Genomic DNA, 24,335 nt, shown 5'->3' with positions numbered 1-24,335 from the left:
TGTCTTCTAATAATTGTTATACTACATAGAAATTGATACCCAACATTTCACCTTGAGAAAGACCTAAAGCACCTTTGGTAAAATTTGAAACATGGAATTTAACAATATAAACCTTCATCAAGATAACAAATTACTTCCCTATAATGGTAAACTAGATAATTTGGATCAACTTCCTGGTAGCAACTTGAAAAACTAGACAGTCCCAGGGTCCCATGGAAATGTAACAGAGGGAAAAAAAAGACATCATCAGAGTGCCTTTACCCTAGAAGATGGAGATCTGAGACAGTAAGGGAATGTCAGACAGGAGCCTGACAAGCTGAATGGGGTGGCTGAGAAGAGCTGTAAACCCATCTACAAGGCTAAGGAAGACCAAGTATTGTAATTAAGAAGCAAAAGCATAGGAGTATGAAAACCAGCCCATAGCCTCCCTGGTTTTATGGGAGGGCACCAAAGGGTACATTCTAAGAGGATTAAACCAGAAAACTTTCCAGGCTTCCAGTGCCTAGCTTTGAACCATCTTGGCTTTTCCTAGATAAATAATCTAAGTGGATTAGTGCCTAGCTTCCTTCCAAGTGAACAAAAATTGAAACTCCTCCCTGGATATAGGAGATTCATAATCTAGTCTCTAATTATCTATTTTTTGCATATGCGATGCCCTAATTTAAAACATCCAGGTAGGGGTGACACAGAGTAAGATACATTGTTCTCACAAATTGACTGATATGTTGAATTAAAACCCTTTTGTACAACTACTAAGGATAATTAAAAACAAAACATTCTGGTTATCATACAAGCAACACAAAAGCCTATAAGTAATCAAATGGGCAGGTTTAATATTGTTTTAATTAAGAATCATAAAAGGCTGCCAAGGTACCTTCAAAATTTCAAATCATATTTCATTTCATAATCCCTCAAATTCCTTGGATTTGAACTCAGGGCCTCATGCTTGCTCTGGCTTGGTCGTTTGACTGGTACTTTACCATTTAAGTTATGTCTCCAGCCCACCTTTTTGGCTAGTTGTTAGGGATGGAGTCTCTCTTCAGACCTCATCCTCAGATCTTAGCCTCCTGAGTAGCTAGGATTACAAGACTAAGCCCCTGGTGCCTGATTCTTACTGATCCGTTAGGAAGTCCCAACTAGTTTATGCTCTCATCCACATGAACCCACAAAGAATATATTTTCTACTAAAGAAAAAAATAGAAAGTAGAAAAATGAGAAAGGAAAGAAAGAAAAAGGAAAAAGAGACAAAGAAATGGAAAGGGAAGGAAAGGAAATCAGTCACCTAATCTACAGGAAATCCATTCATCCACAGACAGGCCCTCTAATCTGCCCTATCTGTCCATTTGCTCCAAGAAAGGATGCCTCATTAAACTGCTAAAAGAATCAAATATTTTAGGAAACAACATAGCTCAAATATTTTACACCATAACTTCTTACATATACACCTTTGTGTATCTACCTGTAAGTAAACTCATAAACTTAACTGAAACACAACTTATAAAAACATTTCTAAGCTATAGTAATCAGGACAGGGTGGCAGACATAAGGATAGACAAAAGCAAGTCCAGAAATAAAATCAACATTTTAGAAAGCAAAAAGGACAATTTAATATTTTCACAAAATGGTACTAAGATAACTATATACCAACGTGTAAAGGAATACAACTGAACTTTTTCTTCTATAGCTCTTTCTCTCCCCCTCCAAACTCAAAATGGATTCCTGACTTAACTGTAAAAGTAAAAACTATAAAATGCTTGAAAAAAAAAAAAAAACTTGGGCAATGGTTCCTTACACAAGACAACCAAAGCTCATTCAACAAACAGGAAAAAAAAAGAGTAAAAAGAAATTTAATTTCATTAAAACCTTAAAAATTTAAACCTTATAGGGTTTAAAACCTTAAAATTAAATATAGGGCTGGAGGCCTGACCCAGTGTGTATCCTGGCCAAGTTCAAACCCCAGTGCTAACAAGGTAAGTAAATTTAAAAACCTCATGTACTACAAACAATGACAGATTATATAGCTGACAATACAATACACAAAGAGCTCTTAAAACTAAGTAGAAAGAGAAACCAGTCTTCGAATATTTTCCCAAGAAGATATACGAATAGCCAATACACACATAAGCATATATTCCACATTATCTATACCACAGAAGACAAGGAGTAGAATGTGAAGAAATTACAGCCTTTTACACCTTGCTAGTAGAAATAAAAAATAGGGCAGCTATTTTTTAAAAACAGCTCAATAGTTCCTTAAAACATTAAACATGACCCATCAACACCATTCTTGAGCATATATGAGGAAAATGAAGACATAACACAAACAATTGTGCACAAATATTTAGAACATTAGCCCAAAAGTGGAAACAATCCTGGGCCCATCAACTGAAGAGCAATAAATTAAATGTGCTTCACTTGTTACTAAGACATTATGAGACCATAAAAAGGAATAGAACACTAATACAGGATAAATGAACTTTGGAAACATTATGCTAAGTCCCAAGATGATATATTTAACTCACACTGAGATATACAAACAGGTAAATCTAACAGAAGAAAGAAGATTGGTAGTTGTGTAGGAATGGGGTTGAGGTATGTGGAGGAAGAACAGTGACTGCTGATGAGGTTTCTTTCTGGTGTAATACCTCCAAACTTAGGTCATAGTGATGGTTATAGGAATGTACTGTACTAAGCTGTTAAATGGCATACTTCAATAAGTGATTTGGGTGGCTTATATATTAAACTCCAGTGATACTGTTAAACACTTAGCTCCTTTCTAAAAAAGAGAAAAATCCACAATATTTTCTATTTCATCTCATATAAAAGTACCACACAAGTTGTGATCCTTTAAATTCATTCTTCTATACTACACTAATTTGGAAAACACTGTCATCGAGTCCTATTACTCTAGAACTGACAGCAACTGTCTCCTATGAATCCCATCTCACCTACTGCCTTAGTTATCAGAAAAAGTCCACTATTCCCCAAGTATGCAATGCCAAATTGCTTTATACATCCTTCATTTTACCCATTTCTGTATCCCTTCTTATTCCTCTATTTCCTTATTCCCTTCATTCACTTATTTCTTTACTATTCTTCATTTTATCTTCTGAAATCTGTAATTCCTAACAAGCAAACAGCCAATTATATTACCCCTATGTTCCTTCAAATGGCTCATATTATCATATTATGCATCCTCACTCTGGCCATCATTTGTTGTCTTCACCACCTATACAGGCTGACTCTCTTAGTATCTCACTTTTTTATTTTCATTTTGAGTTCTGGGAATGGAACCCAGGGCCTCAAGTATGTTAGATGGGCAGGCACTCCACCAATGAGCTATCCCTGCATCCTCACTGTCTTTCACTCGTTTACCATCTCAAGTCCATATGACTTTGCCCCTCTATTCCTTAGAAGCCCATAATCAAGATCTTTCCTGGCATTATCAATGCCAGTTGGGAAATCTCAGCCATTCCTCTTTGATGGGTTCCAAGTCCTCAATCCTTAAGAGTTCACATAAACCCTCGAGTATCCACAATAACTCTTACCTGACATTTTCAGCACTCTCAATACAGCATGTTCTCACCCTACCTTCCTGCACACATCAGATTCCACCATTTATTCCATCATTTGCTTTTCCAAACACATTCTTTAGAAGCTTCATTTCCAGAATCCCCTTTCTCTTGTACTGACCTGGTGTGATAGGCAGTTTGTGTGTCAACTTGGTTAGGCTGTATGTAGTACCCAATTATTTATTCAAACACAATCCAGGTGCCCTCATGGGGATACTTTAAAGATGTGGTTAATATCTACAACCAGTACAGATTATTCTTGCTCATGTGGACCGGCCTCCAAAAAGATGAAAAGCTTTAAGAGAGAAAGCAGGTTTCCTGAGGAAGATTAAATTCTGTCTCAGCACTGCTCCACTAGCTCGTGTTGAAGAATTCCCTACCTGCCTCCTCTAGAGACTTCAGACTTGCCAACACCCATAATAGCAAAACTTTCTAAATGTCACTCTATCTAGTTATCCATCTGACCAGATTTCCTATAAGTTTTATTCCTCTGAAGAACTCTTGACAGCTAAGTCTAGCAAAACCTTACCCCTGGATAAACCCAACTCTGCCTTAGTTGTGTTTACTATCTGATCATTTAAACAAAGCTGGAGAAGGGGGGACATCACAAAATCAGACTGATACTACTTTAAAGATTCCAAACCTTAAGCGTACAATCAATATTCCTGGCGAATTACTTTTAACTCTCCACACTCCCATCTCATGCTGCTCTCCTGAATCTCCTGTTTCATTGAGAAAATAGAAACCACGAGAGATGAAAGCTACCAATATGGCTTTCATCTTCTAACCACCAAACTTCCTTGGACAACTCTTCTGATTCCTCCTTTTCAATGGGCAGTATCTCGCCTCTAACAAGGGCCAAACACCCTCTACACACTACCTCCCCTTTCCTGTGGTCTAATTTTCACTCTCTCTTTTCAGACCCTACATTTTCCTTTATCTACCACTTGCTTGATACTTCAAAGCTATCTTTAAAGTCATTCACTTTGTCTACATTTCTCTTAAAAACTCAACACATACACACACCACCTTCATGGACTTCTTTTAACCAACTTTAATATAGCTTAATGAAACTGTTCATGAGCATCAACTACTCCCCACATAATCTGTTTGCTTTCTCATCTATAAAATGGGAATAACAGTGCCCAGGGCAACCATCGATTACTTTTCTATATTTATTTCAATATTCAATTATTCCAAAATGTTATTTGAGGTGACTTTAAGGTTTGCCCTTTTATGATTTGGATTTTAATTTGTACCACATTCTTAACTATAATCACAAGTCAGAAAAGACATCTTAGTGTTTTTAGTTATTAAGCAAGAATTACTTTGTTAAGATTTGGAAGTCCCCAAATGCCTCATGATGGCTAACACTATTTCCTCTCTGTGGTAGAACAAACAAGACACTTAGGCCTTTATCTCTGGCCAAATTATGCTCAGATATCTGAAGATAGTCTAACTTTGGTGTAGACATCAGGCTCCCACTTCACTTGCCACCTGGAGTGGTAAATACACAGTGAACTCTGGTACATACAGACAGGATAAAGTCAGCAACATTTCAGAAACTATACCCACAGAAACTACACACAGGATGCTTAATGCTTTGGCTCATTAGGCCTCTATCAAGTCTGTAGTCTTTACAAAGACCCCAACAAGACAAAACTTTAGAGGTTGTGACAACATTCTATTTTCTTCAAATGTCAGTTTATAAAGCTTTTCTCAGTTCCTAGATTCCTATTCCTTTAGATATGTCAAATTAAGCCTAGGAAAATCTGGGCAATTCTGTCTGGGAAATGTATGTATCAGGGAGTGTGGCAGATTCTTTCCTTGCAATATTTGGTGTTGAACTATGCAAATTTTAAAGCAGAGAGGATTACTGGTCTAAATGTTAACAAATAATCTCAGTCAATTCAGATTACATAAGATTATCAAATTTTAATAACTCCACAAGAGATGCCAAATCAAACAAATAGTATATCCTGGAGAATTCACATGTAGACTACACATCACAGTGATTTTAGATTTGCTCAGTATTTTGCACTTGTTTAAAGTGAAAAATACTAGATAAAAGCAACCATTAAACTTACCTGAATGCTTATATCTACCACTCGAGCACCACACCAGTCCCAAGCACTTTACACATATTACCTTAACGATCATAAGGTTAAGTGCTATTACCATCCTCACTCAGCAGACAACAAAACAAAACAGGACCAAATATGTTCTATAACCTGAAATAACATTTCCCTCAAAAGTATCTGGACTTGGAGCATGGATGAGAACTCAGGATTGACCAGAGGCCTCACACTAGCTACCTCTCAAATCTAGGTTTCCAAGGCATGGGCATATTTTGACAAAACCTGATCTACCACTGAAGGGCAACAAAAGGCAGAAATATCTCAATGTTTGGATATAATCCACCATTAATGTAAAAGAATTGCAACTATTAAGTTTTCCAAATAGATTCCAATTAACTACAGGCAACAGAGAGATTTTCAGTGGGCTTTATTGGCAGGAGAAACCTTATACATGTTTAAAAAGAACATAAACTTGCTGCTTTGCTATACCCAAGTCCCACCCTTGATCATAGGCTTAAGCTAACATATTCATTTTCATTGCTTCACAGTTTCTGAGAATACTCCATCAGAAGGCATGGTGCTGCAAAAAAGAGTATAATTTAGTAGTCAAAGAATCTCTAACTTATGGTAACGCTTTTTTAAGTCTTCATGCTAGAGGAAAAAAACTGACAGTTTGCTTTGCTTCTGGAAATTACAGAAGTCTAATTTTGATAATTCTTGACTGGGGCTTCCCACAGTCACCCAAGGAGTTCGATTTTCTATTTTTTGAAGGAAGTTCTGACAGCCTCAGTTTACAGTTCTAGAACCCAAAGTGATAAACTGCTTGCTCAAAGCTCCCAAGATTGTTGATGGGGAATTACAGAATGAACCAAGGTCCAACTTTTATTTCAATACTCCTGAAATTCTTCTAAGAATAAGTTTTTTTGAATTAGAACACATTTCTGAAATGGAAGTTCTGGCAACCTACATTAGCTTAAGAATGCAAAGCTATTAAAAGTTCAGGTAAAGTGTTCATGACTAAGGCAATAAGCATCACAACCCACAAATGATTCACATGTGAAGCCACATGGTTATGATGACTTCTGTACACCACATGAATCAGAAAGGCAAGGAGCCTTTGACTTGACCAGAAACCTCCAGAGAGGTGACATCTTAATGTCATACATGGTACTTATCCACATGCAACAAAACATCTTAACCATGCAGATGACTCAACTACGTCAAAACTCAACCCACTGGCAAAGCAAAGCACAGTAGAAGCAAGTCCTATTCAACCTCTTAATTACATTAGGATGGTTTATGACTAGTTATTTAGTAACAAATTACTTTAAGTTGTTTCACTGAGCACCTAGTATGTACTCAAGGTCATTTCCATAATACTATGCATGAAGCAAATAGTTAAGATTCTAACTACTAATTCTGGTACAATTTATTCTTATCCTAACTTTCTTTCCAAGAGACAGTTCTTTAAGGACCCAAATGAGTGTGAGGGATACAGCTTCCTATTCTGCCAGGACAGTTAAAGGGTACTCTTTTTACCCATTTCAGGAATGCCTTTATAGAGAACCCAAGTTCTGACTTTCTTTAAAATATAGTTCTAAATAGAATGTGAAATGACCACAAATGTTCTGCAATTGTTTAGTGGTAGTCAATGCCCAGCTTTGTGTATATACTAAAGACAACTCAAATACACATTAATGGTAAAGGTGAATTTTATATGTAAATTCAAACTCAATAGTCTTTTTACAGAAAAGAATTTAGAAAACAGGGGCTGGGGATATGGCCTAGTGGCAAGAGTACTTGCCTTGTATACACGAGGCCCTGGGTTTGATTCCCCAGCACTACATATATAGAAAATGGCCAGAAGTGGCGCTGTGGCTCAAGTGGCAGAGTGCTAGCCTTGAGCAAGAAGAAGCCAGGGACAGTGCTCAGGCCCTGAGTCCAAGCCCCAGGACTGGCAAAAAAAAAAAAAAAAAAAGAATTTAGAAAACGAAACTACATTACTGGCTCTTTACATAGCATGACCATGAGCTATTCCCAAAGGATTTTTTATCAATAACCTTACTAGAGTCTAGCATATTGGAATTAGATAAAGCAATAGAAGTTTGGTGTCTCCAGATTTACATCTCTTAAGTTACTGTTGTCTTTTTTCTTTATTTTTAATTCACATCAAGTAAGTTCACTCTGAATTCTTTCATATCCAAAACAAATGTCAAGGTGCACTCTAAGTACTGGAGATGTGTTGTACTTAGATAAATGAATCTTGAGTTTTATACCCACATGGTTTGCCAATTCTATGTGCACACGTTAAAACTTAAGTTATAACTTAGAATTAACATTTCTAATATAGTTTTCTAAGCATTGGTAACCATTTCTAAAATATTGTTATTCAAATATAGGTTTCTTTTGTCTGTTTTTCTAATGTAAAGCCAAAAATAAAAAGGGAAATGCAATCATTTCGGACTCCAACTGTTTCTGGGTGTGTATGCATACACAATTTGAGAAATAAAATTTGGACAAGAAATGTTTCAAATTTCAGAGCATTTTTGAATTTAAGATTAAGATGCTCAATCTATATGTACACCCCTCCCAATCTACATGACTTTATTAATCATATTAAAACACATTTAGACAAGGTTTTATTTTAGGATAATGGCCTTGAAATGATAAGGCAAAGATTCATGCTGAAGTGATTCTAAAGCCTGTAAGGTCTTTACAGATAATGTACTGTCTAAACTGATCAGTTAACCATCTGGATGTGACCATGGGACTTCATGGAGAACTTTACAAGGTTCCTTTTGAAGCCTTGGATTTAAATAGAATTAATTATGAAGTGCTGTTAACCATGTCATAGTTTACTGAGCACTTACTATATTTCAGGCTAGGTGGTTAAGAAACAGATATTAAGAGAAGCCTGCCCTCAAGGAAATCCCAATCTGATTGATTGCTTTTGTCAGGCACAGCACTAAATATGTTCACTCACAGAACCTAATATTTTAAGTACAAGGTTAACCACAGCAGGGCAATCTGGAGTAACCATTTTAAATGCCTCTAAGTCGGGAAAAGAGACAAAATTAAAGAATAAAGATAGTTAAATATAGACCACCTGATTCTACTTCCTAATATTACATGTGACGTTACAAATGTACTATTAATTTTAAAAAACAAAAGGCTAAATGACCCAGAGAACCAACTACCAGCTGTAACATGCATCTCTAATTAATCTCGTTTAAAGGTACAACTATTATATGTCAATGTATTGTCTAACATTTAAGGATACTTCTTTTCCTTCAAGTCTCTCCATCTGGATACAGTACCAAGCTGCTGCTTCTGCCGAATGAAATAAACAGCTGTCATTGACAATGGGCTTGACAACCACAATTCTACTGGGAAGAACACTGAGTTGCAGGAGTAAAAGACAGTAAGTAACCAATGGACACTGATACCATGTAATCAGCCGACGTGTGACTAAATTCACGATTCGATGGGGGGAACTTTAAGAAATGGTAGGGCCAAAAGTGTTCCTGACAGCACTTTACAATGGGGCTTGATTATATCATTTTCTGGATCAAAAAAGCCCCCCATAACAAGACAAAGGGCCGATGGGGTGAAAAAGGCAGAAGGTCATCGCCACCGAATGACCCTTCCGGAGCAGCGCGCGCGCGGGCTCCCGAGGATGGTCCCGAGCTTCGCGTACCACCCGGCGGCCAGGCCTCGGACCCCGGCCGGCCCGCAGGGCCCGGGCCTGGGGACACCAGCCTTCCCCCGCGCCCGCTCGAAACGTCAGCACAAAGAAGCCACCGAGAAACATAAGACGGCCTCGGGAGCCAGGCAGGCGAGGGCACCCGGTGACCGGGCGCTCGCCCCCGGGCTCCCCGCCGCGCCGGGGTGGGGACGCGAGCCGGGGCGCGACTCGGTGAGGAGGAGGACTTGCCGCCCACCTCCCACCCCATTCTCCTCTCCCGACGTGGAGGCGGAACGCACGCGACAGGGCCGCGCGGGACCCTGACCGGGGGGTGGAGGTCCCGGCGGCGGGCCCGGCGCGACGAGCACCGGCGGGCAGGCGGACGGCCAGGGTCCCGCGCGGCCCCACGCCCCCTCGGCCGGCCCGCCTCCGGGCTGCCATTGTTCCCCAGCGCCCCCGCCTGCCGCGCGCTCTCGCCCGCGCGCCCCCGCCCCGCGCGCTCCCGCTCCCGGGAGGGGGTCACGGCGGTGGAGAAGGCGGCGGCTACAACAATAACATAAACACGGCGGGGCCGCCGGACGAAGCCGGGCCCTACACAGGCCCCCGGACTCACCCGCAGCGTGGCAGACGAGGACAGGGAAACACACCGCGGAGACCCGCGCCGTCCGGGCAGTCGCCGTGGCCGTTACCCAGCGCTGGCTGGTGGCTCCGTGCTCCGGGACGCGTCGTCCGGCCTCGACCACTCCGCTGAGTAACAGGGACGCGGGCCGTCACCGCGCACGCCCGCCCACGTCATCGCGCAGGTTCCGCCCCCGCGCCTCCCGAGCGGCCCCGGGGCCCGGATTGCGGGGGCGTGGCCAGCGGTCCGGAGGCGTGGCTTCCCGAGCAGGCCCGGAGGACTCCCGGAGGTCGCCAGGAGGCGGATCCCAGAGCGGGAGTCTGGGAGACCGGTTGCGAGGGGCGTGGCCCGGAGAGTGAGGGGGCGGGCCTGCGCTGGCACGTGGCGGCGCGTGGCCCGGGAATGCCGCTCCTGGAGGAGGCGTCGGGCTCCACTACGCCAAGGCCTCCAGGCTCCTCGCCCCAAGGTTTGAAGGTCAGGTGGCTTAGGTGGAACCCGCCGCCAAGCTGGCGCACCTGCCAGCATGCGTACCTGAAAGCTGTTTCATTTGACCATATGTTTCTCTCGGGAGACACCTGCGTGGGTTCATCCACCTCCTCACCTCCCCCCCCCCCCCCCACTCCAGGCAAAGAAATGCCCTCTTCTGCTCCCTAAAAAAAGCTGTACCTGTTTTCCCCAAATCCACTTCCTCCCAGATTCTTTGCATTGCCTGGTTTACCTCAGGGGTAAATATCCAACAATGGGTAGAGAGACACATTGCTATCAAACCTGTGGTAGAATAAATACATGGTAGCACTGCAAATGTGAAGTGTTTGAAAAAATGCCTGCGACAAGCGAAAATGTTCATAGGGTGTCATCAGGAAGAAACGTATATAGAATGATTCCACTCGTGAGCAACGTATGTATACACATTGCACATACGTGCTGCGCTCATTTAAAAAAACTGGGAAGATGGGGCTGGGAATATGGCCTAGTGGCAAGAGTACTTGCCTCGAATACATGAAGCCCTGGGTTCAATTCCTCAGCACCACATATATAGAAAACGGCCAGAAGTGGCGCTGTGGCTCCAGTGGCAGAGTGCTAGCCTTGAGCAAAAAGAAGCCAGGGACAGTGCTCAGGCCCTGAGTTTATGGCCCAGGACTGGCAAAACAAAACAGAACAACAACAACAACAAAAAAAAACTGGGAATAAATATGTTCGATTATTTTAACAGTGGTTCATTGGACTGTGGAATGAAAGATGATTTCATTCTCCTACTTTGACTTTCAAAAGAAATAATGTAAGTTACCCATTAGAAATAGGTTACTTTAATAATTAATACATAGCTGGGCACTGGGGCTCACGCCTATAATCCTAGCTACTCAAGAGACTTGAGATCACAGTTCAAAGCCAGCCCCAGCAGGAAAGTCCATGTGACCTCTCCAATTAATCACCAAAAGTCCAGAAATAGAGCTGTGGCTCAAGTGGTAGAGCACCAACCTTGAGCAAAAAAAGTTCAAGAACAATGTCCAGGCCCTAAGTTCAATCCCCATTACTGGTGCACACATGCACACACAAATAAATACATAAATACTTGAAGATATAAGTAAATTCCAGTAGACTGCTTTATCATTACACATAGGACTGCCCTAATTCTAGTTATTATTAGAGAATGTGTAAGTATTCAGCCATTCACTCATTCATTCATTGTCTCTTCATTTCTTCCTTCCCTCACAGACTTCTTTATTTCTCCAATAAATATTTAATGAATGCCCACAAATGCCAGACAGTGCTCTAGCACTGCTAATACAATGGATCTTACAGACTTAATTATGATTATATGAAAATAATAACTAAACAAACTTTTAAAAATTATCGAGGTTGTAATGCAAATTAAAAAAGATTCATAGTATTAAAAACTAATAGATACAACTGAAATAAGGCCAAGAAAGGAACTGTTACTTGAGCTGAGAACAGGTTTGACTAGACAATTATTATTATTATTATTATTATTATTATTATTATTATTATTGTGTTTACATGCTTGGATGCTGTCCCTTAGCTTCTTTAGCTCAGGGCTAGTGAGCTATGCTTTCACATCTGGCTTTTGGTGGTCAATTGGAAATTAGAGTCTTATGGACTTTCCTACCTGGGCAGGCTTTGAACTGCAACTCTCAGATCTGAGCCACCTGAGTAGCTGGAATTACAGGTGTGAGCCTCTGGTGTCCAGCTAGGCAGATTATTTCAGATAGAAGTAACTTGGTGTGCAATGTCCAGTGATGAAAACATGAGTTAGAGAAATTGAAGAGTGTCCAACTTTGTTGGAGAACCCAAGATGAAATTAAGAATAGTAAAGAGATCAAACCTAGAACAGCCATGCCAACCACGTTGAAAGTGTTTTTTGCCTAGTTATATTTATATATATATATTTTTTTTATTATCAAACCGAATTACAGGGTGGTTACAGTTTCATACATTAGGCATTGGATACATTTCTTGTACTGTTACCTCCTCCCTCATTCCCCCCTCCCCCTCCCCCTTCCCTTCCCCCTCCCCCCATGAGTTGTTCAGTTGTTCAGTTCATTTTCACCAAACAGTTTGTAAGTATTGCTTCTGTAGTTGTTTGTCTTTTTTTACCCTGTGTCTCTCGATTTTGGTATTCCCTTCCAATTTACTGGTTCTTATACCAGTATACCCGGTTTCCAATATACTCAGATAAGATACAGAGATAGTGTAGGTACAACCACAGGAAGGTGATACAGGAATATCATCAATAATAGAGGCTACAGTTACATATGGCACGTTGAAAGTAGTTACAACTGTGATATAACAATTGTTTCCATAACATGGAGTTCATTTCACTTAGCATTATCTTATGTGTTCATAAGGGTATAGCTATTGGGCTCCTGTGATCCTCTGCTGTGACTTGCCTAAACCTGTGCTAATTATTCCCTATAAGGGAGACCATATAGTCCATGTTTCTTTGGGTCTGGATCACTTCACTTAGTATAACTTTTTCCAAGTCCTTCCATTTCCTTACAAATGGGGCTTTCTGATAGAGGCATAAAATTCCATTGTGTGGATGTACCACATTTTCCTGATCCACTCATCTACTGAGGGTCATCTGGGTTGGTTCCAGATTCTAGCTTATGACAAATTGTGCTGCGATGAACATTGTTGCTTGTTTCATAGTAAGGATTGAGTTCAGAGCCTCTGGGATTAGACATGCACTACCACACCTACCTAGAAAAATGATGTCTTGAAAAGACCAAGGTGAGGTCTTGAAAAGATTTCTTATTGAAGGAGGCAAAGTGGATGTAACAGTAGCCTAGATAGCAAGTAGAGGCTTGGTCGGAGGCAGTGGTCATAGAAATTGCAAATGAAATGAGCTGAGACCCATTTAGGAACCCTCCCTATGCAGAGCTCACAGTTTTTGCAAATGCTGGGTGGGTGGCAGTGAAGGAAAAGGAACCTTCAGGAACACTCCTATGGTTCTGGCATATGGCCAAGGCTGGATGTTGGTTTGATTTACCAAGATACTGATTTGGGAAAGGACCTAGCTGAGGTGGAAAGATCTTGACAGCAGGTTTAGTTGCTTCAAGGGTTTTGAATTGCCCAAAGGCGATGCTGAGTTGGTGGGTGGGTAGACAGAGCTAAACAAGAAATGAATTCAGCTAAATAAGAAATTCAGCTAAATTCAGACATGCTAACTTGGGTATGGATGAGTTAGCCAGGCCTGAAGAAGAGAGGGCAGTGAAGAAGAGAGGGCAGTGAGCAAGAACAGAAGAGAGCTTGGAGCCAGGCCTGAGGAACTCTAGTATTGAGGCGTCATAAGCAACAGGATGAGCCCAGGACAGAGCTGACCTGGGGTGTGGAAGGAAAACCAGGAGACAGGAACCAGGAAGAAAGGAATGGTGGATAAAACTTACCACAAAAGGAGAACTGAAAACCTAAAGTAATGGAACCAGAAGTGGGCCAAGCAGCCAATGGGAAATGAGAATGCAGAGCTGGTGGTTTTGGCTGTGTGAAGCAGTAAAGAGAAGCACAGGCATCCTCTACATCTTGTGGGAGCAGTGGGTAAAGAGGTCTCCTTGAGTCAACAAGACAAGGTTTCTGAAGAGAGTGGACAGGCAGAGATCTTGGCTGGTACCTTCAACTACCCATCAGAAAAATTACAGACCAGGGAGAAGTAGAAAGCAATCTAATTCTCAGAGCAGTGGTGAAGTGAGGGATTTAGCAAGAATAAAGCTATATAATTTCATGCCCAGTTCTGTAATGCTCTTAGCAGCATGCTTTGTGTAGCAGGGACAGATTTTGATTCAATATCAGCTATCATTATCAGCTTCTACCTACTTCTGTGCAGAAAGAACCTCCCACATTTTTATAAATGTATGTATTAATTACTGTCAGCAATAGTTTTCCTCCTGTGCTGACAATAATAAATTGTATATTTCTGAATAGCTAATAGAGAGGATTTGGAATGTTCCCACCATCAAAACATGATAAATTTGTCTGGCATTAGTGGTTCATGCCTTTAATCCTCAGGAGGCTGAAATCTGAGGATGTCAGTTCAAAGCCTGCCTCAGTCAGGAAAGTCTGTAAGACTCATTTCTATAACCACCAAAAAGCTGGAAGTGGAGCTGTGACTCAATTGGTAGAGTGCTAGATTAAAAAGCTAAGGGACAGCAACCAGGTGCTGAGTCCCTGGGACTGACACACTCTCTCTCTCTCTCTCTCTCTCTCTCTCTCTCACACACACACACACACACACACACACACACACACGAAAAGATCAGTGTTTGAGGTGATACCAAGTACCTTGTTGTGATCAGTATATATATATATATATATTCAAATACCACATTGAAGCCCATAAATATATACAATTATTCACTAAGAATAAAAAAATCTTTTTAAAATATAAAATAGGGTATTTTTAAATATAGAATTGGAATTTTCAAGAGCTCATTAATCCCTTTTCCAGAACAACTTCCTGAACAGTAACAGTTTCATTGATGACAATCTATTGTTCTTCTTACTGAAAACATGAAGAATGTATTCCCCTAAAGCTTGGCATGGCTGATCAGTCGATCAGATTCCAGGCCAGATATGGGATTGGGAAGTAGATGGAAGAGAGTGAGTAACAGGACTTGGGAAAAGGCAATGTGTGGCCCTTTAAAATAAAGGACAGGGGCTGGGGATATGGCCTAGTGGCAAGAGTGCTTGCCTCGTATACATGAAGCCCTGGGTTCGATTCCCCAGCACCATATGTATAGAAAACGGCCAGAAGTGGCGCTGTGGCTCAAGTGGCAGAGTGCTAGCCTTGAGCAAAAGGAAGCCAGGGACAGTGCTCAGGCCCTGAGTCCAAGGCCCAGGACTGGCAAAAAAAAAAAATAAATAAATAAATAAATAAATAAATAAAGGACAGTTAAACATGACAGCAAGTGAAGGCTCCCTCCCAAACCCAAAGCATTCTGCACTCCTGTGGCTGCTTGGGAAACAGATAATCTATTACAAGCAGAAGAGAAATTAATTTCCAACAGCACTAATCCAGGAAGACTACACAGACTCTCAAACCCAAACTCCAGCCTGTTCCTCCTCCTGCCCTTCTGCTCTGTTCTCTTTACTTGAAAAGCCAAAATATGTTTGTTGTTTTCCATCTTTGCAAAAACATAGAGAATTTCTCTTTGTGCTTAGCAGGAACTATAGGAATGTTTTAAATAGCTTGTTCTCAAAGGCAGGACCTAGCCCAGTACTACATTTATCCTGAAGCAACTGATCAAGGTCTCCCAAGCAAGAGCATGCCACAATAGAGATGGAGACTCTTTGCCTGCAGCCCTGCTGAGAAGACAGTACCACTTAAAATGACACCAGATTTGAACATTTATTTATCTCTGGCCTTATAGCAGAGCACCACACCTAGGAAGTTGAATTTCCTCTGATATATATATATATATATATATATATCATATATATATATATCATATATATATATATATATTCTTCAAACCTATCCAGTCTATCTCTTGAGGCATATATATATATAATATATATATATATTATATATATATAATATATATTATATATATATTCTATATATATATTCTATATATATAATATATATATAGAATATAATATAATATAATATATATATTATATATATATTATATATATATATATATATATTTTTTTTTTTTGGCCAGTCCTGGGCCTTGGACTCAGGGCCTGAGCACCATCCCTGGCTTCTTCCCGCTCAAGGCTAGCACTCTGCCACCTGAGCCACAGCGCCCCTTCTGGCCGTTTTCCATATATGTGGTGCTGGGTAATCGAACCCAGGGCTTCATGTATAGGAGGCAAGCACTCTTGCCACTAGGCCATATTCCCAGCTACTCCTCTGATATTTTATACGGTTGCCTCAAGAGATAGACTGGATAGGTTTGAAAGAGACAAGCCAGAGAGCAAACCAAATATTAAGAGCTGGTTTCTAGGATATACAAATATTTTAGGCAAAAGAGGAAAAAATACTAGAAAACACATCAAATAGAATTCCTGTGGGGGGATTAGTCATGACACTAGATTTTCCCCATCTTAAACAGTCCTATATATTATAGTTCCAAGGCAAGACATTTAAGGATACAAAGGTAAACAGTGAGCTGAAGGATTCTTGACAGCTCTCAGCCGAGATTGCAAGCCATGGATTCACAAGGACAGAATTGTGAGCATTTCTCTAGAATCCTTGTTGACTTAGGGTAGAAAAACAGACACTTTTAGAAACATTCCAGGAGCTGAGATTTTCCTAGGCAAGTGCAGCAAGAAGATGGAGCTCAGGGTAGTTGAAAGCACCCTTGAGATACTCAGGATAAGGGCACTGGGACCTAGGCTGCACAAAAGTGTAATGAGGCTGGCAGAAGACAGATACTAGAGCAAAATTCGCACAAGGAACAAATGAGCCTCTTACCACTGAGAGCATTCATAAAGGCATTCGAGAAGGAGGTAGACAGAGAGGAATTGGATGGGATAGTATAGCTTAACTTTCTGATGTGAAGCATTCGCCAAGATGTTCTAGAAGATGTATGGGTGATGGATAGCAGGAGAGAAGGTCATTCACAGTCAGAAGTAACTCTGAGCTTTGAGTATAAATGGTGGCTGACCAAATGTCCCCAGTTGTCCAGGATAGTTTACAAATATCACACCAGTGTGGTGAGTAATGATGTGTTCAGGTTTGAATGACTAATTAGATAGATACTTTTCTGATGCATCATCTCCTTAGACCAGGCCTGGATTTATAGATCAAATGATCTATGCAGTCAGACAGAGTCAGTCTCTAAGAGAAGGTCCTTGCTTGGTTTCTTGCCACTATCTTGCAATTTTCATAACTTCATCACTGGACTTGTATTTTAGGAATAAATACTCATGGGACACTGTAGCATGTGCATGAGCAGAGAAACAGATTGGGTAGCAACATGCTAACCAGGGACTTAGGCCTCTCTGCATATCCAGCAGTGGCCTGCACATACATGTACCTAGAGCATCCTGAGACACTATGCAACACTGAAGGGACAATCAGTGCTAGCACATGAGCCCAAATTGGTGTTAGAAATGGCAGCAGCAGCAGTAAATACAGTGATGAAAATCATAGTCAGGGAAACAAGAGATGTGAAGGGGGCCAGTGAAGCTTTTTCCATAAGTCTCCAGAGCCGGTTCAGTGCACAACAATTACCTCTTTCCTTGAAATCCAGGTCCAGAACTGCTCATGCTCAGGCAGTGTGATAGTCAGCCTTTTGTTACTATAACAAATACCCAAGACAATGAATTTATAAAGAAGAAGGCTGATTTTGAAGGGTCCATGATCAGTTGGCCCTGTTGCTTTTTGCTTTTGGCTAACCAGCACATCATAGATGCAGCATGTGGTAAAAGAAATCTGCTCATCTTGTGGACAGAAAGCAAAAAAGGGCAGGAAGATGCCAGTGTTCTGTAAGCCTCTTTAAGGAGCCACACCAATAACCTAACAACCTCCCACTAGGCCCCACCTTCTAAAGATTACTGAGCTCACAATAGTGCCACTCTCAGACCAAGCCTTTTTTTTTTTTTTTTTTTTGGCCAGTTCTGGGGCTTGGACTCTGGGCCTGAGCACTGTCCCTGGCTTCTTTTTGCTCAAGGCTAGCACTCTGCCACTTGAGCCACAGTGCCACTTCTGGCCATTTTCTGTATATGTGGTGCTGGGGAATCGAACCCAGGGCCTCATGTATATGAGGCAGGCACTCTTGCCACTGGGCCATATCCCCAGCCCAGACCAAGCCTTTAACATGTGGATTTTTGGAAGACCCAAACTATTACTAGCAGACAGCAAAGAGTGGGAGCGATAAAGTCAATCAAGGAGTTACTAGACTTTAGTGTTTAGATTCTTTTTAAAACCTGTTACCACAATGCAATGTAAATTGCCACAGGCATAGAAATAGAAATGAAGATGAGTCAGTGTTGTAATTCATAAAAATGAACACTATTTTCACATGAAGCTTCTGATAAACCTAGGATTAATAAGGAAAGTAAACTTTAAATTTACTTTTCTTTTTTTTGTTTTTTTTTGGCCAGTCCTGGGGCTTGGACTCTGGGCCTGAGCACTGTCCCTGGCTTCTTTTTGCTCAATGCTAGCACTCTGCCACTTGAGCCACAGCGCCCCCTCTGGCCATTTTCTGTATATGTGGTGCTGGGGAATCGAACCCAGGGCCTCATGTATATGAGGCAGGCACTCTTGCCACTAGGCCATATCCCCAGCCCCAAATTTACTTTTCTTGGTGATGGACGATACAATGTTATGGCCATAATGCATATCTGAAATATCCACAAATCATGAAGCTACTTTGTTTCTTGTTAAACTTCCACAAGTTATAGGAAATGTTAGGGGAAACATTGTATATATTTGCATTTCAAATTATAAAAGTTACATGAAATTGACTTGTACAAATAGTTAAATCTTTCTACAAAAATTGTTCCTTAAAACATCAGTCCTGGGCTGGGGATATGGCCTAGTGGCAAGAGTGCTTGCCTCCTATACATGAAGCCCTGGATTCAATTCCCCAGCACCACATATACAGAAAATGGCCAGAAGTGGCACTGTGGCTCAAGTGGCAGAGTGCCAGCCTTGAGCAAAAGAAGCCAGGGACAGTGCTCAGGTCCTAAATCCAAGCCCCAGGACTGGTTAAAAAAAAAATCAGTCCTAAATATACTAATATTTGTAATTTGAAATAATTTATTTGAAATGTATTTTGATGTCATAACCTATAAAGTACTGGTAGTTTCAATAATGGTTACATTGGCAGAAAAATCCTTTTCAAAATTTAAACTTACCAACAAGCTCCAGTCCTGGAGCTTGAACTCAGGGTTTGAGCACTGTCCCTGGCTTCTTCTTGCTCCAGGCTAGCATTCTACCAATTGAGCCACAGTGCCTCTGCTGGCTTTTTCTGTAAATGTGGTGCTGAGGAATCGAACCCAGGGCTTCATGTATACAAGGCAAGCACTCTTGCCACTAGACCATATTCCCAGCCCCAACAAATATATTTTTTTCTACTTGACAAGAACACCTGATAATACTTTTAGTTGTGTTATTTGAAATTGAATTTGTTTGGAGGCAGAGGCTCACTATATAGCCCAGGTTGGTCTCAAATTCATAATCCTCTTACCTCAGTTTCCCTAGTGTTGAGATTACAGACATACACCATTACACCTGGCTTGAATGTTAGTTGTTTCTGCCAGTCCTGGGGCTTGAACTCAGGGCCTGAGCACTGTCCCTGGCTTCTATTTACCACTTGAGCCACAGTGCCACTTCTGGCTTTTTCTATATATGTGGTGCTGAGGACTCGACCCCAGAGCTTCATATATATGAGGCAAGCACTCTACCACTAGGCCACATTCCCAGCCCTTGAATACTAATTTTTAAACAAGTTATTAAAATGATACATTTTTAAGACTTGATAAATAAAACTAAAGAAATGATCAATCAAGCAAATATATTAATTAATAAAGTAGCATTGTTTATTTTATAAAATGGAAACCAAAATAGAATCTTTTTGCATTTTGTAGTTTTATGTTGTTGCTCATGAGTCATCACTCCTATTATACTTGATAAGCAATAAGATATTTTAAAGAGAAAAGCTTGATAATTTTTTTAACTTTTTGAACAAGGGACCCACTTCTCCATGTTTTTGGTTTCCTTCCTTTCCTTCTTTCCTTCCTTCCTTCCTTCTTTCCTTCCTTCCTTCCTTCCTTCCTTCCTTCCTTCCTTCCTTCCTTCCTTCCTTCCTTCCTTCCTTCCTTCTTTCCTTCCTTTCCCCATCCCTCCTTCCCTCCCTCCTTCCCCCTTCTTTCTTTCTTTCTTTTTTCTTTTCTTTTCTTTTTCTTTTTTTTTTTTTTTGCCAGTCCTGGGCCTTGGACTCAGGGCCTGAGCACTGTCCCTAGCTTCTTTTTGCTCAAGGCTAGCACTCTGCCACTTGAGCCACAGCGCCACTTCTGGCCGTTTTCTATATATGTGGTGCTGGGGAATCAAACCCAGGGCTTCATGTATATGAGGCAAGCACTCTTGCCACTAGGCCATACTCCCAGCCCCTTCTTTCTTTCTTTCTTTCTTTCTTTCTTTCTTTCTTTCTTTCTTTCTTTCTTTCTTTCTTTCTTTCTTTCTTTCTTTCTTTCTTTCTTTCTTTCTTTCTTTCTTTCTTTCTTTCTTTCTTTCTTTCTTTCTTTCTTTCTTTCTTTCTTTCTTTCTTTCTTTCTTTCTTTCTTTCTTTCTTTCTTTCTTTCTTTCTTTCTTTCTTCCTTCTTTCCTTCTGATAGTCCTGGGGCTTGAACTCAGGGTTTGGCACTGCCCCTGAGCTTTTGTACTGCTCTACCACTTGAGCCACAGCTCTAACTTTCAGCTTTTTTGGTGATTAATCGGAGTTAAGAGTCTTACGGACATTCCTGCCTGAGCTAGTGTGGAACCATAATCCTCAGATCTCAGCCTCCTGAATAGCTAGGATTGCAGGTGTGACCTACTGGCTCTTTGCTCCCATTTTTATCTTTCACTGGGTCCTGTAAGAGGTATAATTGTCTCTGGTGTGGGCAATAAATTCATCCAAGATGATTGAACATTATGGGGCAGAAACATGTGCTCAGATGACTTGTAAAAGTCAGTGAATTTGAAAAATCAACAGAAATTCTAGGCTAAGGACAGGAGCCCCTTCACAATATAAGAGTTCAGGCACCATAGAGAATTAGAGCTTCCAGGGAGGTGGGGAAGGTGGGGGGAGACTAAAAGGGAAACTGTGTCTTCAGGCAGAGTGAAAGATAAAGGAAAAAGCAAGACAGAAGGGCACAAATCTGTGGATGTTTGGAGACCAAGGAGCAAGTTGTTCATCATAGTTGTTGGTCAGTTGGTTTTCCCACAGCAAAGGTGAATCAAAGATACCTAGCAACAAAATTAATGTGATTAATCATCTGTGATCAGCTTCAAGAATGGGAAGGAGGAACAGGCCCAAATAATCAGGAAGCTCGACTTTAATTTTATTAGGGCTTTTAAACAGGGTATTTACATTATACATTTGTATCAGTCAATGGTCCTATAGGAAAGACATGGCCTCCCTCATCTGTGGTAATTAACGAGATCTTAGTAAGGAATTGTTTCCAAAGATTCCAGCAAGAAAACCAGGACTGTGGCAAAATGCTATCCTGGAGCTAGTAGAAAGCTGAACTTCACTAGTCTAAGCCTGGAGAGAGGAAAGGATAGTTTTCAGCATCCACTGAGGGTAGGATAGATAATGCTCATGGCAGTGGTTTGAGGTAAAACAGATACTCCTTAGCAGCTGTCAGGGAAAAGCCAGGGGGAATGAATACCGGAGCCTCTCATTCTTCATGTCACCTGCCACTGCCCCTTATACCAGAGTAATGGAACAAGTCAGCCATAAGCTGAGAGCCAGAGCCTTGGGATATCATCTGACATCAGCACTGGCAAACTGCATGATGGGGAGTAGATTTGGAAGGGCTAGCTGAGAATATCGTTCCAGGCACTTGTATGAGAGAGATGTAGATACAAACGTATACCATCTATGATACAGCAACTAATGTCTATACATAACATATAGTAGATGATATATTCCTGGCCAAGGTTGGAGGAATCAAGGAACAATTATACAATATAAATAGTGTGTGTATCATGTGTATATATACATACAAATGCTATATATTTAGTATACATACAGCATCTATTTGTATGTGTGTATATATATGTGTGTATGTATGTGCATTCATTTGTGTGTGTACATGTATAATTAAAGAAAAAGAGAAGCTATACTTTTGGAAGTAAAGAAAAATATCAAATATATTAGACTTTCCAGTACTGAGACAAATATCTAAGAAAAATAAATTAAGGGAGGAAGGAAGGTTTAGTCTGACTTGCAGAAGTATTTATTTTGGCTCATGGTTTCAGGGGTTTCAGCCTATGGTCCATTAGCCCCCTGGTCCCTGTAGGCCTGAGGTGAAAATTGAACACCATGGTGGTGGGAAACTGCCCTCTCTCTCATCTCATGGCAGCCAGAAAACAGAGACAGATGCCTGTACTAGCTGGCTTTCTCCTTTTCCCCCTCTTTATCCCATCCCAGCCTCCAGCCTATGGGATGGTGCCATCTACATTTAGAGTAGGTCTTGCCCCTTTATTAAATGGTATATGGAAATGCTCTCACAGATATAAGCAGGTGTGTACTTCATTATTACTTTACTAATCAAATTCTTAATCCAATCAAGCTGTCAATCAAGGACATCACAAGGACAAAAAAACACACATCACCTGCTACTTATTGCTCTCATATTCCTGATTCTTTCCAAACTCTGAAGATAAGTTCTTTCTAGTCTTCCTGAATTCCCTCCCCCATCCCCCACCCCAGGCAGGCAGGAATAAGCAAGAGGCTCAGAATACTGTGGGAGAAGAAGAGGCAGATGTTGGTTCAATGTATTCAAGGTATGTGTGCATATGTGTGTGCACATGTGCACATGCGTGGTTGTATGAGTGTGTACATGTCTGCATATGCATGAATATATGTGTAGCATGGAGATACAGGGACAAGATCTAACTCAAGCATCAGGAACCTGATAGTGGGTTAGATAAAGATATACAACACCAAAACAACTGGTGTCTGGGTCTGCTGTGCACTCTCTTGAGTAGCTTTTACTTTCCTTTTGTTAAATAAAATCTTGACAACTGTGGCAGGGGTTGGGGAGAGAGATACACATCACAGATGGGGTCAGAGTAGTGCAGAGAAGCTTACAAGTCCATAAGCCCAAGAAAGACTTGAATTTGTTTGTCATTGACCTGTATTTACTTTAATGAAAACAAAACTGTATTTCTCAAGGATTGAGGTAACATTTGGAATTATGTTCTTGTCTTATATCATCTTTATTTTTCTCCTTCCCTCTTTCACATGACAGCTCAGGAGTTTTTGAATGCTTTCAATGTCATAATTCTAAGGGAAAGACTTCTATCTTATGTATTCAGTCTCATGGAGAGGTAACTAACTTGTCTTTTCTCTCAGGCTTCTTATGTAGTCAAAACATGAATAAAGAATGAGAAAGGCATCCATTAAGGTAGAGTCAGAAAGCCAGAAGCTGGTTGCTCTATCCTGTAATCCTAGCTATTCAGGATCCTAAGATCTGAGAATCATGGTTTGAAGTCAGTGGAGGCAGAAGAAACATCTGTGGAACTCTCATTTCTAGTTAACCAGCAAAAAGCAGAAGTGGAAGTGTAGCTCAAGTAATAGACTTGTACCCTTGAACACAAAAGCCAAGTGAGAGTGGCAGCCCTTGTTCAAGCCCCCAGTGCTGATGTAAATAAAAGTAGAGTCAGGCAATTTAGGGGAGTGGCCCAGCCGGTCATTTCCATTTTCCCTCTAGTGAATGATTTGGCCTTTAGCAGGTACATTTTTTCACATCTGTCCAGCATGTCTAGGAAATACTATTTTTCAATTTCCTTGGTTAGGGGCTGTTAGAATCAGAACAAACCAGAAATAGAGCATTGGAACAAAAATATGTGGACTTACAGCAGTATACCATGTCTACCTCTAGGAATAAGGATGTTGCCTACAGATCACAGATATTGGTCTCCATGCTGGGTACCCCAAACATCCTAGATCTACTTACATTACACCCTAATATTATGATCCCAATATTGTGACCAGAAGATATGACCTGGAAAAGAGGTCAAATTTTCCTTATTTCTGGATGGAAGTCATAAACTGAGTGCCAGACTCCATGAGGATAACCACATAACCCAACTCCCTTAGGGACTCTCTTCTCATTCATAACTGACACACATATGCAATTATTGCAGTCATAAAGTTTGTTGGTTTTATATTTGGGAGGAAAATTTTTTTAGTGTACTG

General features: G+C 40.8%; 1 protein-coding gene across 5 annotated transcripts in view; it reads right to left on the bottom strand.

The window, feature by feature from the left end:
* The window catches only part of Mapk8 (mitogen-activated protein kinase 8), a 70,427-nt gene extending 60,307 nt beyond the window's left edge, over nucleotides 1-10,120 (bottom strand). For 3 of the 5 annotated variants that reach the window (XM_048339212.1, XM_048339215.1, XM_048339210.1), the window contains exon 1: nucleotides 9,949-10,119. The gene's annotated coding sequence lies outside the window, so the exon portion shown is untranslated. Of the gene's footprint in view, nucleotides 1-9,948 lie in introns of all 5 variants that reach the window. The other 2 variants (XM_048339211.1, XM_048339216.1) reach the window with 2 other exon arrangements.
* Between the last annotated feature and the right edge of the window lie 14,215 nt (nucleotides 10,121-24,335).

Source organism: Perognathus longimembris, chromosome 2, assembly GCF_023159225.1.
Source record: "Perognathus longimembris pacificus isolate PPM17 chromosome 2, ASM2315922v1, whole genome shotgun sequence".
NCBI classification, from domain to species: domain Eukaryota; kingdom Metazoa; phylum Chordata; class Mammalia; order Rodentia; family Heteromyidae; genus Perognathus; species Perognathus longimembris.
Note: the sequence above shows the minus strand (reverse complement) of the source record. Positions and strands in the feature narration are given on the sequence as shown.